Raw genomic sequence first — 15,516 nt, 5'->3', positions numbered from 1 at the left:
GATGGCTACTAGTTTTCTAATGCCCAAGGCTTAAAGACAAATGGTGGAGTTACACATTAGCCAATTGATAACTGCTTTATAAATCACATCAAAATAAATAGAATTTGTGACTGAAATCAAGAAGCCCCAGCAAGGTTCTTGTGTAAATAAAACTATTGCTCCTTTGTATATTAAAATTGTATTTATCAAAACACAAAAGAAGAATGAACACAAATTGCATGAAAAAGCAAGCAAGCTCATTTAGGTCAAAACGATGGCAGGTAATAAAATGATTTATCACATGATGAAAATGAAAATTAAATTCCCGTTAAAATATTTACGTAGAAGTGGCTGAGGCATTCAGTTGAGAGATAAATCAGAGGGGCCTTTGGCTTTTTGCAGGCATAACTCCTCCATTCCACGGCTGCAAATTTAGATCTTACAAGATGCTAATGGCACTGCCATTCCCAGGGCAGTCTCTGCAGACTCCTTTTGCTCAGCAGGTGGTAAGAATTTGCATCCATATTTCAAATATACTTCTCTCTCATTACTGGCTTCTTATTTCTTCATGATTTATATCTCTATAAAATTCCAGCTAGTGCAGTGGGAATGGGATTTCAAAAAGGCAAATTCTGCATAATGTGGACATTTATCATTTCTTTCTTCGTTGCTTTTTTTTTTTTCTTCACCATCTCCAAGGAGATGGGAAGAATGACAGGAAGCAGTTTAAAATGATGCGGAAAGGTGTACTTTTCTTAAAATAATGTCATCTGAAAGCTTTCAACATTAGGACTAACAGCTCTAAATGACACTTTCAAACGAGTGGCAATATCGTTTGTGCCGTTGTCGACATTCCGCTAAACTGTGATCTTTAAATAATGTGTGTACCTTGAGAAAGTGATTCACTGGGTAACTATTAATTTGTAAAAGTCTTAATCATTTAAAATTCAGAAAGTCCTTTTTGTAATAAGTCAGAACATAACGAATCTATTTAGTATTCATGCAGATGTCACAAGCAATTTCGGAGTTGTTACACTATAATTCCGTGCTACTTAATAGATATTAGGGGAGCCACAGTTGTGTCGCTGTAGATAAGACCCTTTCACAGTCTCCATGTCAAATGCACCTCTTACTGGTTCTTAGAATTTAGTTAAGGTGAAATTACACGCTTGTGATACCTGACAGGCTCAGGGATTTAGAGGCATTTTCCAGGGGCAAGAAGGAGCAAGCTGTACTGAAATAAAAGGTAGCAGAGAGGTATGGAGGTAAAGGGGCCTAATATTGCTGTGGTTAAGCTTAGATGTGCAAATTTTTAATTTGTATGGTAAATTAAAGAATTTAAATGCATGTAATTCCTTCCAGATTTTCTCTTTTTAGTATTCCATCCCAGGAGAGAAATTTTAAAATTTCATGAAAGTTTGCAGGCCATATGTTTGCATACCATGTACCAGAGTGTCTATCTCACTTTCAAAATCCATTCAGACATTAAGGAAATTTCTCAGTTAAATTAAAAGCTGTTGCTATTTGACTCGAACTATATTTGTTACATTTAATGAACTATTTCATCATGAGGTTCTGAGAAGATATTTTATTAGACATAACAAAAATTGAAACCAAAAAGTCTATAAACAGAACATTTTGGCTCATAGAATTAACATATTCACAAAAGAGATTTAGTCCTGGAACTCTATAATATCACCCTTAACCAATGTCTATTTTTTTCTCTCCCACTTACCACGATGTCAGATTTCAGATAGGGTGGCTTCCATCATTCACAACCTGCAATAGTTAGACATATTTCATGCAGAAAACCAGTCTATCCCTGAAAAAAATGTGTCAGAGCAGTCATGACGACAAATCCATGGGAGTCCTATGGTGACAGGAAATTCATACCTGAGAGATGGCCAACAGCATGCAAACTGGACACTGGGCACTTTTAATTTACAACTTTCTTTCCTCTCCACAGCAATATTATATTCTGTTCATAGTCTGAACGTATACAGAGGTTGAAAAATGTTTTGAAAATGTCTGTGTTCTGAAGAGCATAGGAAGCTTATAACACAAGTTATTGAGGATACAGATGTTCTATTTTGCCCTAATATTCAGTTTGACACAACCTAGTGTCACCTGAGAGAAAAGCTATGATTGAGGAATTTCCCAGATTAGACTAGCCTGTAAGCCTGTGTAGGGGATTCCCTTAATTGTGAACTGCTCTAAGAGAAGGAGGGCTCAGTTCACTGTGGGTGGTGCCATTCCCTAGGCAGGAGGAATGGCAGGAGGTCCTGAACCGTGTAAGAAGCCTGTCTTATTGTGAGCCTGAAGATAAACTAGCAAACATAATTTCTCCAAGGTTTCTGATTGAAGTTAGTGTCTGGTTTATCCATGAATTCTTTTATAGTACTGTAGGTTAAAAATTAAAATGATCCATCTCCTACCTTAATCTGATTTTGGTCAATAGAAAAGAAACTCAAGCACCAGATGGATATTATTTATCCAGATTCTATGACTTAGCCATCTTGTTTATCATATTGTTTTTCTAAATGAGAGGAATTTTATCTAAATCAAAAAGGTAAACTTTAAGACTTCTCTTCTTAGGTACTTAGTATAATGACGTGAAGGCCGTCTTTTTACAAGTAAAGATTCATTGGGGACAGAAATTCTTGTCATTTTTTTTCTGTTTTCTTCCCCTCGTTCTTTGGACAATGTCTGCAATAAGATGGGTGTTGTGGGTTGCCTAACTATTCCTCAGGGGTTCATGTGTTCAGGAATTTGCCCTCAGCTTGTAGCACTGGATGGAGGCAGTAGACCTTTTCAGAGCTGCAGCGCAGGGATATCTCCTGGCTAACCAGAACATGCTTTAATAAGGCCTTTGAAGAAAACCCTGCCTTCCATTCCTCTCTTGTTTCCTGACTACACCAACCACTCTCAGCATGATACATTGCTCCATGATTGGCAACAACACAATAGTGGAGCCAGATAGACACGAGTTATGTTAGCTAAGTGCCTGTAAGAAACCCAGAAATTTTTGAAAAATGTCTCAACTAAATTTCATCAACCAAGTTTATAATTAAGGCAAGATTGTTTTAAATAATGTTGTTTTTCTTCAAATAATAACCCTGCGATTAAAAAAACAGAATTTTCAGTACTTCTGGTACTTAGAGATGTCATGAATAATAATCATTTTGCACTGACAAAGATATATAAGCTTGCTCAGGTATATAACCCAATTAAATTCAAGTGACAAAGCCTGTTATAGGGTCCCATGCCAAAATGCTTTTGAATAGTCAAAAGCAAATACTCATGCTAATATCAAGTCAATATGCAAGCAAAAAATGGAAAAATTCCACTCCTTAGAATCTTCCATGTAGGCTTTTAGCTAATCATTAGCTCTCTTCTTGCAAATAATCACCACCCAGAATTTATGCAAATTAGTTTCCCTCATAATTTTAATCCTGCACACGCATCTCTAAAACAATACAGTCCATGTTTTGGCCTTGATTTGAAAACATACATTTTTGCATATTTACACTGATGTGCATTACTGTACTGTACATACCTTACTTACCAGGTCAAACACACACACACACACACACACACACACACATACACACAGGCAAACAGATATACAGACACTGTGTATATAAATCTACAACTTATTTATTTTCAGCACATATATGTACTAATTGTGTGACTTTTACTGACTTATTTTACAGAAGATGGACATTCAGGTTTTCTTTTATTTTCCCAAATTGGGTATATTTTTGTTCTTGTCATTTGGTTTTGGTTTTGTTACAAGGTCACACTATATAGCCCTAGCTGGCATCAGAATCACAGACATTCCCTGATTCAGCTTCTCAATTGCAGAGATCAAAGATGTGTACCTCCATACACAGTCAAAACTTAGGATATTATAAATCATAATTATCTGAGCATTCTCATATATCTAATGATGCAAATTCATGTAACAACATTTAAAGAACATTTTATTGGTGGAACTGATGAATTATAATATACAACTCTCTCCAACCTGAGTAGAAATTATATATTAGTTTCTTCATGAAGCAGATACTGTGTTAAAATTTATGTGTACTGTCAGCAGAGTGCTCAAAACTATGGGAAGTCTCAGAAAGAGCACAAGCTAAGGGCTATACATTCACATACCTCCCTATGCCTACTAGAGAAGTAAATTATTCAGTCTAGAATAGGGATCTGCTTTATGGCATTAAATATTTACTACAAAATGTAGTACCAACTGACTTTCCAAAGTGGCTGTACATTCAAGCCTTTCAAGAATATCTCAAAGGATATCAAAGGGAGGACACATCTTCAGCTTTCTCTCAGCCTTGTGATGTTCCCTTAGACAGGAGGAATAGAGACAGTCATTCAAAATTCTGTCCTCAACTTTTTTTTATCTAAATGAGATCTTTAGAAAAAAGGAGATACAGTGGGAGGGGGAACAAGCAGAGGGTTCTCTACCAACAGGGAAGTTTAAAGAGACAATGAAGGAGAGAGCAGGAACAGTTTCAAGGAGTAAAAACCTGTTTACAGCTATCCAAGGAGAAACAATTGTGAAAGAAATGATTCTGTATGTATTTTCTGCCCACCCCCAGCATGGTTTATTTTTCCCCATGACACCTTCACTCAGGTGTATGAGTTTGCAGCCCTGATACAGACATCTCAACAACTTTTAGCATCTCATCTCTTGAGATGCTTTTGTACTACATTTTAACCAATTTCTCCCCCAAAATTGTTAAGGGGCAGTAAATCTTACAGAACAATAAAGTGAGCAGAATGTGAAGTTCTGGAAGAGAGGTCTGATTTCAAAAGGCTTCACAAGAACTGAGCTGTGGAGGTAATGAAAGACGTTTCCATTATGTCTTTAGCTTAGTTGCCTCAGAAATGTTGGATTTTCATACCATAGCCTAATTATTACTTTATGCCAAAAAATACTATTTACCCCTTGTTATTACAAAGAAAATTATGCAATTGAATCTTGGTTACAAGTGAAACATTTCCAAAAGTTCTGTTTTACAAGAATCATCAAGTTTGGTATTTTTAAATAAATATATCAAGCCAGAAACATACCAAGTGATCTGTTAACTAAGGGATGACCATACCCTGACACTCTTACAGTGCGTCCATGAGGTTTAGAGGAAGCTGGGATTCTTTACCTCGTTTCTGTCCTCAAATAAAAAGAGAACAAATGAGTTCATATGGATGATCTGGGGTTAGAGAGCAAGGCAGTGGTGAACCCCAAGTTTATTAATTCCAGGCAGAGTGCATGGAGGTTTGCTAGGAGGATATGCTCACTCGGTGACCACTGAAGGGACAAAAAGTCAGATACTTGCTGCAGAGTTTCCTCGGGGCGAGACTCACTGACCTGCATCGGATTGATTGAGCCCTCTGCATTGGCAAGCTTGATAAGGACAGCTCGCTAGAAAATTAAACCAGGGCTTGTGGTTTCTGCTTCAGCTCTATACAAAGTTGTGAACTAGATCAGAAAAACACAGCATGTTCAAACACAATAAAGGTAAACGGTGCAAGCATTTTATTATTCACATTTTGTTTAATTTACACAACCAAGAAGTGGACTTAGCCACGATGTACTTAATGATTTATGAAGATGCCTGCAACCCACATTCACATAACCCTGGAAGCTTTACAAACAATCTTCAAACCTTAGCTATTCAGATTCTCAGAAATAAACTAGATGCTATGTTATTAGTTGCAGAGTAGCAACTAAACACAATTGTATTTTCAACAGCCTGACCCATATGGGGGATATAAAAAAAGAATGGGCATTCAATCTAACTTACCTGTGATTCCACCCGTCAGAAGGAAATGTTTTAATCAAGGCAGCGTATCTAATCCAGACACCGACTATGAGATGTCATTCTTACATGTGCTCATGACATAAAGGTGAGATGGCTTGATACTCACCTCCCAGTTTCATACATATATTTGTGATTTTACCTTTCATGGAATGCAATCTATGCTCAAAGAGTTCTTAAAGCCATTCTCCTTTCTTTTCACATCCACACTAATCCATGTGCAAATCTTGTAGATACTATTTGAAATATATATTCAAAGAAGCCCCCCTTGCCCTAAATGTGTATGTTGTCTGAATCATCACAGTAATCTCTCAAATTCTACTCAATTGATTGTCTTTTCCCACTGCAGTTAGTTCCCAATGTAGTAACCAAGACATCCTGGTATCACTCCTTTCACTCAGATTTTCACATCTCACTAAGAAGCGCATCCAAGAAGTAGAAGACACTGTATGATTTCCCCCTGAAACACATGTGGTAGGTTTTTTTTTTAATATAGAGGAATGGCCTCCATAGGTTCATATATTTGGATGCTTGATCATTAGGGAGTAGTGCTACTTAAGAGCAATTAGGAGATATGGCCTTGGAGGAAGCATGCCAACAGGGGTTGACTTTGGAGGTTTCAAAAGCGTGGGAGCCTTCTCAGCTTGGTCGATCACCTTCCTGGACCTGGGGGGTGTTGGGAGGACCTTGGACTTAGCATAGAGTGGGGAACCCTGATGGCTCCTTGGCCTTGAGAGGGAGGGAGGGGAGGTATGGGTGGAGGGGAGGGGAGGGAAAGGGGAGAAAGAGGGGCGGGAAGGGGGAGGAGGAGCGGAGGGAGGGGGAGGAGGAAGGAAGGAGATGGAAATTTTTAAATATAAAAAAAATAAACCATGAGAAAAAAAAATAAGTAATAAAAATAAATTTAAAACAAACAAAAAAAAAGTGTAAGCCCCGTTCAGTGTCTCCCCTGCTGTCTGCTCAGGTCCTTCTTCAGCACCATGTCTGCCTGGATGCAGCCATGTGTAGTAGGAAGGCTGCTTGTTGGTTCCGGCCACTTAGCTTGGAAATAATCACACAAGAATTATATTAATTAAATCACTACTTGCTTGGCCCATTAGTTCTAGCTTCATATTGTCTAACTCTTACATCTTAATTTAACCCATCTCCATTAATCTGTGCATCGCCACAAGGTCGTGGCATACCAGCAAAGTTTCAACGCATCTATCTCTGGTGGTAGCTCTATGGCTTCTCTCCGACTCCACCCTTCTTTTTCCCAGCATTCACTTTAGTTTTCCTGGCTTAGCTCTTTCTACCTTTCCCTGATATGGGCTCAAAGCAGTCCTTTATTAACCAATGGTATTCACAGCATAAAGAGGGGAATCCCACATCAGCCATGCTTCCTGCCATGATGATAATAGACTAAACCTCTGAATTGTAAACCACCCCCAATTAAGTATCTACCTTTATGACAGTTGCTGTGGTCAAGCTGTCTCTTCGCAGCAGTAGAAACCCTAATCCTTGCTGTCACTGCTCCACCATCATCTCCTACTCTTTATTCATCTACTCCACTTCTAATCTCTGAAGCCTCACTTTTCATCCCAGAATACAACAGTCAAGCGCCCATCTCAGCCCTTACCCTTACTGCCTTTCCTCCATGGTTGCTTTGTGCCAGTTGACAGCATGGTTAACATTCTCCAGGTCTGAGTTCATAAAAAAACGCCTCCTTTAGCTGCTGTGAGTGAAAATGTACATCTGGGGTAAGTCACCACCCTGTCATGCCTCATCATCTTTCTCCTTAATGTGCTTCTCATCCTAAAACATTTGTAAATAACTATTTAATGTTTTTTTCAGGAGAATGTAAATCATGACAGGTATTTTATTTTTCACTATTTTAATGTCTAGAAGAAACATTTGATTTTGGAATTAATTAGAATTAAAACAATAAATATATTATATATTTTTATTGAAAAATTATTTCATGTATATATCTCTTGGACAAGGGATCTCAATCTGTGAGTCACAACCCCTTTGTGGGGGTCAAACAACCCTTTCACAGGGGTTGCCTAAGACTATTGAAAACACAGATATTTATGTTACGATTCATTAACAGTAGCAAAATTAACAGTTATGAAGTAGCAACAAAAATAATTTCACGGCTGGATGTCATCATAACATGAGGAATTGAATTAAAGCATTAGGAAGGTTGAAAACCACTGGTCTAGGAGATTGAGTATAGAACATTTCAGATCTACATAATCCCTCTTGTGGGTAAGCCAATTTAATTTATTTTTATAGATTTTTAATCTTTTTCTGTTCTTTTTAAAACTTGGTGTATATGCTTGGTGCGTGCAAATGTGTGTGTATATGGTGTGTGTATATATTTATATATGTTATAACCCATATGTATGTGTGTGTTCATGTCTGTATATGTGGATGTGCATGTGCCACAGTGCATGTGTGGAAGTCAGATGACAGTTTCAAATGCTGGTTTTCATCTTTCACCTTGTCTGAGGCAGAGTCTCCTGCAGCTTGTCACTGCATGCAACAGGCTAGCTGGCCTGTAAAGTCTGAGAGATTCTCCTGTGACTGCCTTCTGTTTTGCTGTGGGAGTATTGGGATTAAAAAGCATGTAACTATGCTTGGCTCTGTAGGGGTCCCAGGGACCCAAACTCAGATCTTCACGCTTGTGCAGCAAATGCTTTTCTTGTTTAGCATGGTCCTCATCTAACCATTTCTCTCTTAGTGTTTCCTTCTCATATTTTGTAAATTGATTGGAGTGAGGAAATGGAAGCACAGCCTTACAGCCTCTGACACAAACCAGGATGTTCTTATCCCAGAATCTCACCGAAACTGTGAGAAGAGGTGTCTAGTAATACTCTATACCAATTTCATTTCGAAAATGGATTGTTACAAGCTTTATTGATGACTAGTGGTTAAGAATATCAAAAGATTTATAACATAAAACAGAAGCCACCAAAGATAAATAAAAGAAAACAGCCTGAAAACTCATGAAAGGATGAAAACCTGTCAATAGCTCATAGAAATATGTGAGTCCAGTGTAGACACAAAGGGAGACACAGGGCACAGGCGTAAGTGGCTATTAAGGAACTCAAAGGAAGATCACAAAAACAAAATCGGTATTTTTAAAAGGGACAACAAGCTTTATGTATGATAAGAATATTGAAAAAGGCTTTACATTTCTAGTACAAACATTAATAATGGAAGAAGAGACTCAGCAGTTAAGGGCACTTTTTGTTCTTCCGGGATCCAGGTCTATTTCTCTGCACCTACACCATGTCCCACAACCATCTGTAACTCCATTATAGCTCTGCATCCTTCCATGGGCATTGTACACACATGGTATACAGATTATCAAGCAGTTAAAAACATACATATACACAACATAAACTTAAATAAATTATTTAAGCTAAAGACTATATTAGCAAAAATTTATTTGCATACTTATATCTGTTATCTTGTGGTTATATTATTTTTGTGTCTATAAATGTCCCAAACTATTCATAAAATGCTATGAAATATTTGAATGCGATGAATTTTCATGTCCTTTGTTCTAAGTATTAAAGATGAGGCTCAGTCTACATGTGGTGAACCAAGTGTCCTAATTTTTTTACACTAAAGAAGTATGTTTATTCAGCAGGCAATAGTAAACAGTTAAAAATCTATTAAAATCATTAATAGTAAAAAATTATTTTCTTGTCACTTTTCACAAATGTGTATAGAATACTTCAATCATACTCCCGACTTGTTTTCCTCTCTGGTCCATTCTTTCCCCTCTGCTGGCTGATCTTTCTCTTTTCCTAATAGTGTCCTTCCAAAACAGTGGGCTTTTACTTAAAGGTGTGACAATAAGATTATTATGTACAGCTCATGGGCTAGCAGACAATCCAGAATTCAGAGAGATCAGACTTCTAGATGATGTGACTGAAAGTCTCCTTAACAGTGATTTAATCCTTACCAACGACAACAACAATAAAAAACTTGTATGCAAGATGTTATTTGTTGTACTTTTCCCTTAGCTCTTCAAATGGAGGTCAGGCCCAGGGGGGCAAAGAGGGGGACCTCCTAGGAGGTGTTTAAGGAACCCCTCAAACCTGGCATCAACCTACTCTCCTGTGTCTAGATTTGTTTCTAGAAAGGTTTCTTAACTTGACCAATTTTCCTGAGTGCACAAGAGAAAATAATTTATATGAGTACTTTAAATAATACAAACTGCCTTTGAAGACACAACAAGCTCACAGGAAATGATAATAAGTAAATAATAGGTTCTCTTTTCTCCCTTGCCCCAGGGGACAAATGTTTAATCCCCATGTGGGGATTATTTCACTCATTGACATATTTTACTCATTGACAGTGCATGCTCAGAACTAAGCACAGTTCGTATCTCACACATTCAAAACAAGCAAAGTAATAAATATGGCCCAGCATGTAATACAGAGCTTACATTACCCTGAAGTTGAGGATAATTTCTGGAAGCTTGTCACATCCTTTTATTAATAGGAAAACAAGGTGTGATTTCTCCAGAACTCATTGCTTTTAGGGAGAACTCTAATCATAAGGACTAAAATTTCCTCATCTCTGAAATGAGGTTAACAACATTAGATTAGTAATCAGTGATCATTTTTAATTTATCACACTTCAGTAATTTCTCAAAATGATCAAAGGCAGGAGATGGAAGGACTTCATCACTTAAATACTTTGCATTAATCCTGATTAAGATATCTTATTAACCTACAGGGTCTAGAAGTGTTCGCTGCATGAAGAAGTTCTTGGGATATTTTCATCTACCTAATAATACCATTATGAAAAACACTGTGTAACGCACCATAAGGAATTGCCCCTAGCCCACTGTGTGCAGAGCAGGTGGGAGGAAGTCAGGTGCTGGGACCAGGTCCTGTGTTTTCTTGGTAAAGGGAAAAAAGCTTGTGATCAGTTATTCATACCAGGTAGGATGACGTGATGGCTCTTCTTCATTGCCAACATAATGGGACATAGAATCACTGTGGAAACAAACCTCAGAGCAGTCTGTGAAGAAGTCTCTAGGCGAGGTTAACTGATATGGGAAGATACACATTAAAAATGTGTGGCACCGTACCATAGGCTCATGTCCTACATAAATGCAAAGTGAGTTAAGCATACACATTTGGTCACAAGGTGTCTCATGCTTCTACTGCCATGATAAACAGTATTCTCTGTGAGACTAAAGAAACCTTTTCTTCCCCTAAGGTGCTTTAGTAGGAAATTTTGTCACAGCAATAGGAAAAGTAACTAACAAAAAAAAGGTATGTTACAGCACTTAGCCAATCCAAGGTACAATGAAATTAGGATGTCCTGAGAGTAGCATAGATTCACTCATGTTTTCATGGATGCAGATATCCATCAGTACATTACTTAGCCAATCAAATGCTATCTCCTGTGATTTTGAATGGGTATAATGAAATCAGGACAACCACGCAGCAGTGTAGATTCATAGCAGGGACTCAGGAGCTTGGCCATGCAACCAAAGCACTCAGGAGCTTGGCCATGTAGGCAAAGCAGATGACTGCAGACTAGAACCACTAGAACCACTAGAACCACTGACAGAGGCACTCTCTACTTTCTATCTTAACTGGAGTTTTTCCCACTTCACAAGCCAAAGAAGGACTTATTTTAAAGATTCCATTAGACCAGTATTGGCTCCAGTCACCTTTTTATATTAAAGAATGCAGAATTACTTTCTGCCTCACAAAACCAAGGAATTTTAGAAAACACTAAACATTTAATGGAAGACAAATACTGGGTTACCTTCTATGTATCAAAAAATTTAAAACTGCAACCCCCAATATGAAAAGCACTTACCACACATGAATTTTTAAATTGAAGCCAATAAAAATTAAAACCAAATCAATGCAAGGGGTCAGGACATGGGTGGAATGAAAGGGAAATGGGTATAAGGGCAAAGCAAGGGTTTGGAAGTGGAGGGAGTATGAAGAAGGATAACAAATAATAAATATCTTTGAAAGTGTCATATGGAAATTTAATACAGCAGAAGCTTGCTAAAATATATGTGTACATTAAAAAAATTAAATGAAATTACCCTGTAACAGATCTTGTCCCTGACACCATGAGTTAGCATATGAAATGCCCACTTCCATGTATGGGGCTAAATCTTTTTAAGTTGTTGGTTTATGGCAGTGATTATCAACTGCCCTAATGCTGTTCTTTACTTTGTTGCTTCCCTAACCGTAAATTAATAATACTGAAATTGTGAGGGGGAATTGGCATTGGGGAAAAATTGAAGGGGGCAGACTGTTGTTCAAAATACAATATCTGCATTTATGAAATTAAAAATAAAAAGCCTTTTAAACTGTTTTAATTTTAAAATTGTATGTGTAGGTGTGTGTCCAAGTATATGTATATACATAACATGTAAATGGTACTAGTGGAGGTTAGAAGACGTCGATTGCCCTGTTACTGGAGTAACTGGCGACTGTGTGCTGCCCACTGTAAGTGCTAGTACTGGATCCAGAACCTCTGCAAAAGCACCAAGCCCTCCTAGCTTCTCTGTCATCTCTTTCAGCACCCCCATCAGACTCTGGCTTCTTAATCACACTGTCTACATTTTAAGTGCTGAGTGGTCATGTGCAGCCACCCTACTGGGTGAATAAAGAATAATGATAGCCTTGCCTTCACTGCAAGATGCTCTACCAGAAGACAATGCTCTGATGTGTGCACAGCCCATGGTAGAAAACAAGAGCAACCAGCAATCCTCGTAGGAAAATAAATGCCTTTTAAGAATGGTGGTCACTATTCCTAAATTACTATGATAAACATGTCTACTATAAATGGATAGCAATCTACTTCAGTACCTGACTTGTGACAATGGTCAATCAGTGTGTGTAGAAACAATAGCTCTGTTATCATAGCCTTTCCTTGGCTATGAAGTATAATGAACCTTCTATCTGTGCTGCATCTGAACTGTTGGTCATGAACTTTTACCTCCATGGGGATCTTGCAAGGCATCAAGGAAACAGATCAATACCACTTAGAATTCTCTGACTGAAACTATCCTGAAATGGAATGACAAACAGGAAGGTTTTGAAAACCCTGATAATCTAAGGTCATAATTTATATAATGTGTGTCACAGCAGTTCAAAACTGTTTGTTTAGTTTTAATAGGTTAAGAGTTTGATTTAAAAAAAGTAAATTAGAAAAGGAAAATCTATCTTTAACCAGTGCAGACTGATAGTATTTTCTTTTTAAGATAGAAACCAATATCTTCTCAAGATAGTTTGCTTTGTTACCCAGACTCCTTTACTGTCCCAATTAAAGCCAGTTCTCTACAGTGTGAAATGCCGTGGGGAGAGATGTAACTTGGTGGAAAGCAGAGAAAACCACTGCCATCCTACATCTGGTTTCCAGAAGTCTAAGCCCTTAGGGAAAAAAGATAGCCCTGGAGGGAGACACAAATGATTTGGAAGAAATATTAGTAGTGAGAGCAATGTCTACAATCACTCCTTTACCCACTCTCCAAAATGTAACTTTCTGAACAAGAGAGAGGAAATACGAAAAGAATGAAACTACATTGCTAAGAAAATCGTCACTGGAGGTTTTCATAAGGCTCTGAGCATTAGCCTGCACGATGCTAAGTAAGTGAAGTGTCGGTGTTTTCAAGAGGAAATCTGCCACCAGATGGGAAATTCTGTCCTGGAGCAAAGGAATTGCACCAGAATTGATCCTGTGAGGCTCATTCAGCCTAGGGGTAGAAGAGGGAGCTGTGGAAATGGAAGGGGCCAAGCACCGAGGAATCAACGTTATTCACCTCTGAATTCGGTTGTGCTTTGCCTTGATTGACAGAGGGAAAAGGCAGTCGGGATGAAGAATGCATCGGAGGATGCTTCACACAGACGGATCTCTAGTAGAGCACATATCATTGCCCTTGGGGCAGAGACTCTCGAGCATAGTACGGCCCATGCTGGGTGTCACTTTCCAATGAATGATTCAGGAAAACATCCCATGCTGAAATCTGGAAATAACAGATATTTTATAGCTGCTGGAGACATTGACCGCTTTCATTTTCTCAGCAGCAAAGAAAAACATGTGCTTGGGCAGGAACAGTGGGGCATGCCATGGGTCATGCTCCAAAGAAAAACTTACTCTCATTGCTGACCTGTGATGTAGAATTTACACACAAGCAGGCATGGCATACACTTAGAGAGCTAGCCAGCTGAAGGAAGAAACACCATAGAGCTGAAACCATGTCCTTGGAACATCTTGGATTGGTTCTATGGGGAGGTAATAACAGGAACTGGGAGGTGAGGAAGACTGGTATGCTATCTATCCCTTCAGATTTCACAAGCTTTCTGCAGTAGCTATTCATTGCCTTAATAATGCAAAATGAACTCTTCTTGAAAACTATTTGTAACCTTAACAGTTTTGGAATTAAGTCATTAATTCAGCACAACTTAACTAGGTCTGATGATTAAATTTTAATTTTTGAATAATGATGTATTTATTATCAAGGTTATGTGGTATTAATAACATTTAATTCATTCACTCATTTATTCACTAATAATTCTCTCTTGCTTATTCTTTTACTTGATCATTTTTTAAGAATTTTTTACAACAGAGGTCACCCAACTGCAGAGTCCAAGGTCCAAATTTAGACACCCCTGTTTTTGTATGGCTTAGTAGCCAATAATTTTTAAATTTTCAAATAATGTAGCATAAAGACAAGAAGAATGTTCCATGCCCTGAAAGTTAGATGACATTCACATTGTCTCCCAGATCAGTTTCCTCATTCTTAAAAGAAAGCATCTGGTCCAAATTAGACATTATACTGTTTGACCTTCATGGCTTATGTTTTCAAGAACATAAAAATGGGAATTGCCAAAGAAGATACAGCAAATGTTAAATTTAGGACATTGTCCTGTTTAGAATAGTGACTACCCCCATTGCCACTCACATGAGAAACAAAATATTCCATCTTTGCTACTAAACCCAACTTCTAAAATCATCTACACATAAAATGGCATAACTCAAATACCTTCAGCTCATTTATGTACAATAAATAAATAACTCAAATCAAATCTGTAAGCTAAGGCAACATTGATAGTGTATTAATGCCACCCTACACCATAATCAAATATACATTCGCTTTAGAACCTGAAATATCTAGAAACAAGACAAGGCCAGTTGTCTTTCAAGCAAATCCCATCAGGCAATTTGAACAATGATGGAGAATTTCTCAAGGATTCCACTGGTCTACTAAAACAAGGAGGGGCTTTTATTCGTATGTTCATAAGCTATCAAGAGCACAAAATTTTGACTATTCTTGTAGTTTTCTGACTGCATTTTCTGTCAGATTGCCTTGTAGCAATAATTTTAATAATTCAAAATGACAAAATTTCATACTAAAAAGCATTGATAGGCTGGCAGTGCATCCAAGCTTATATAGCTAAGTTTATGAGATATGTATGGAAATGCTCTTTTAGGCCAAATACTTAACCATACAGGTCTAATATGAATCACACTAGCAGGGATCCCTAGGTAACTAATTAAATTTATTTTTATAAAAAAGTACACGAGTGCTTTCCAATTATTGTGACTTTTTCTTTTGTATGAGAAATTGACCCCAGGATCTAGTACTTACTGACAAGCAGTTTATCTGCTTCCATAGCCCAAATTACTGTGATCTTGCTAAACTTCTTTCAATAATATTTTATGG

Source organism: Arvicola amphibius, chromosome 5 (genome assembly GCF_903992535.2).
Source record: "Arvicola amphibius chromosome 5, mArvAmp1.2, whole genome shotgun sequence".
In the NCBI taxonomy this organism is placed as follows: Eukaryota; Metazoa; Chordata; class Mammalia; order Rodentia; family Cricetidae; genus Arvicola; species Arvicola amphibius.
Note: the sequence above shows the minus strand (reverse complement) of the source record.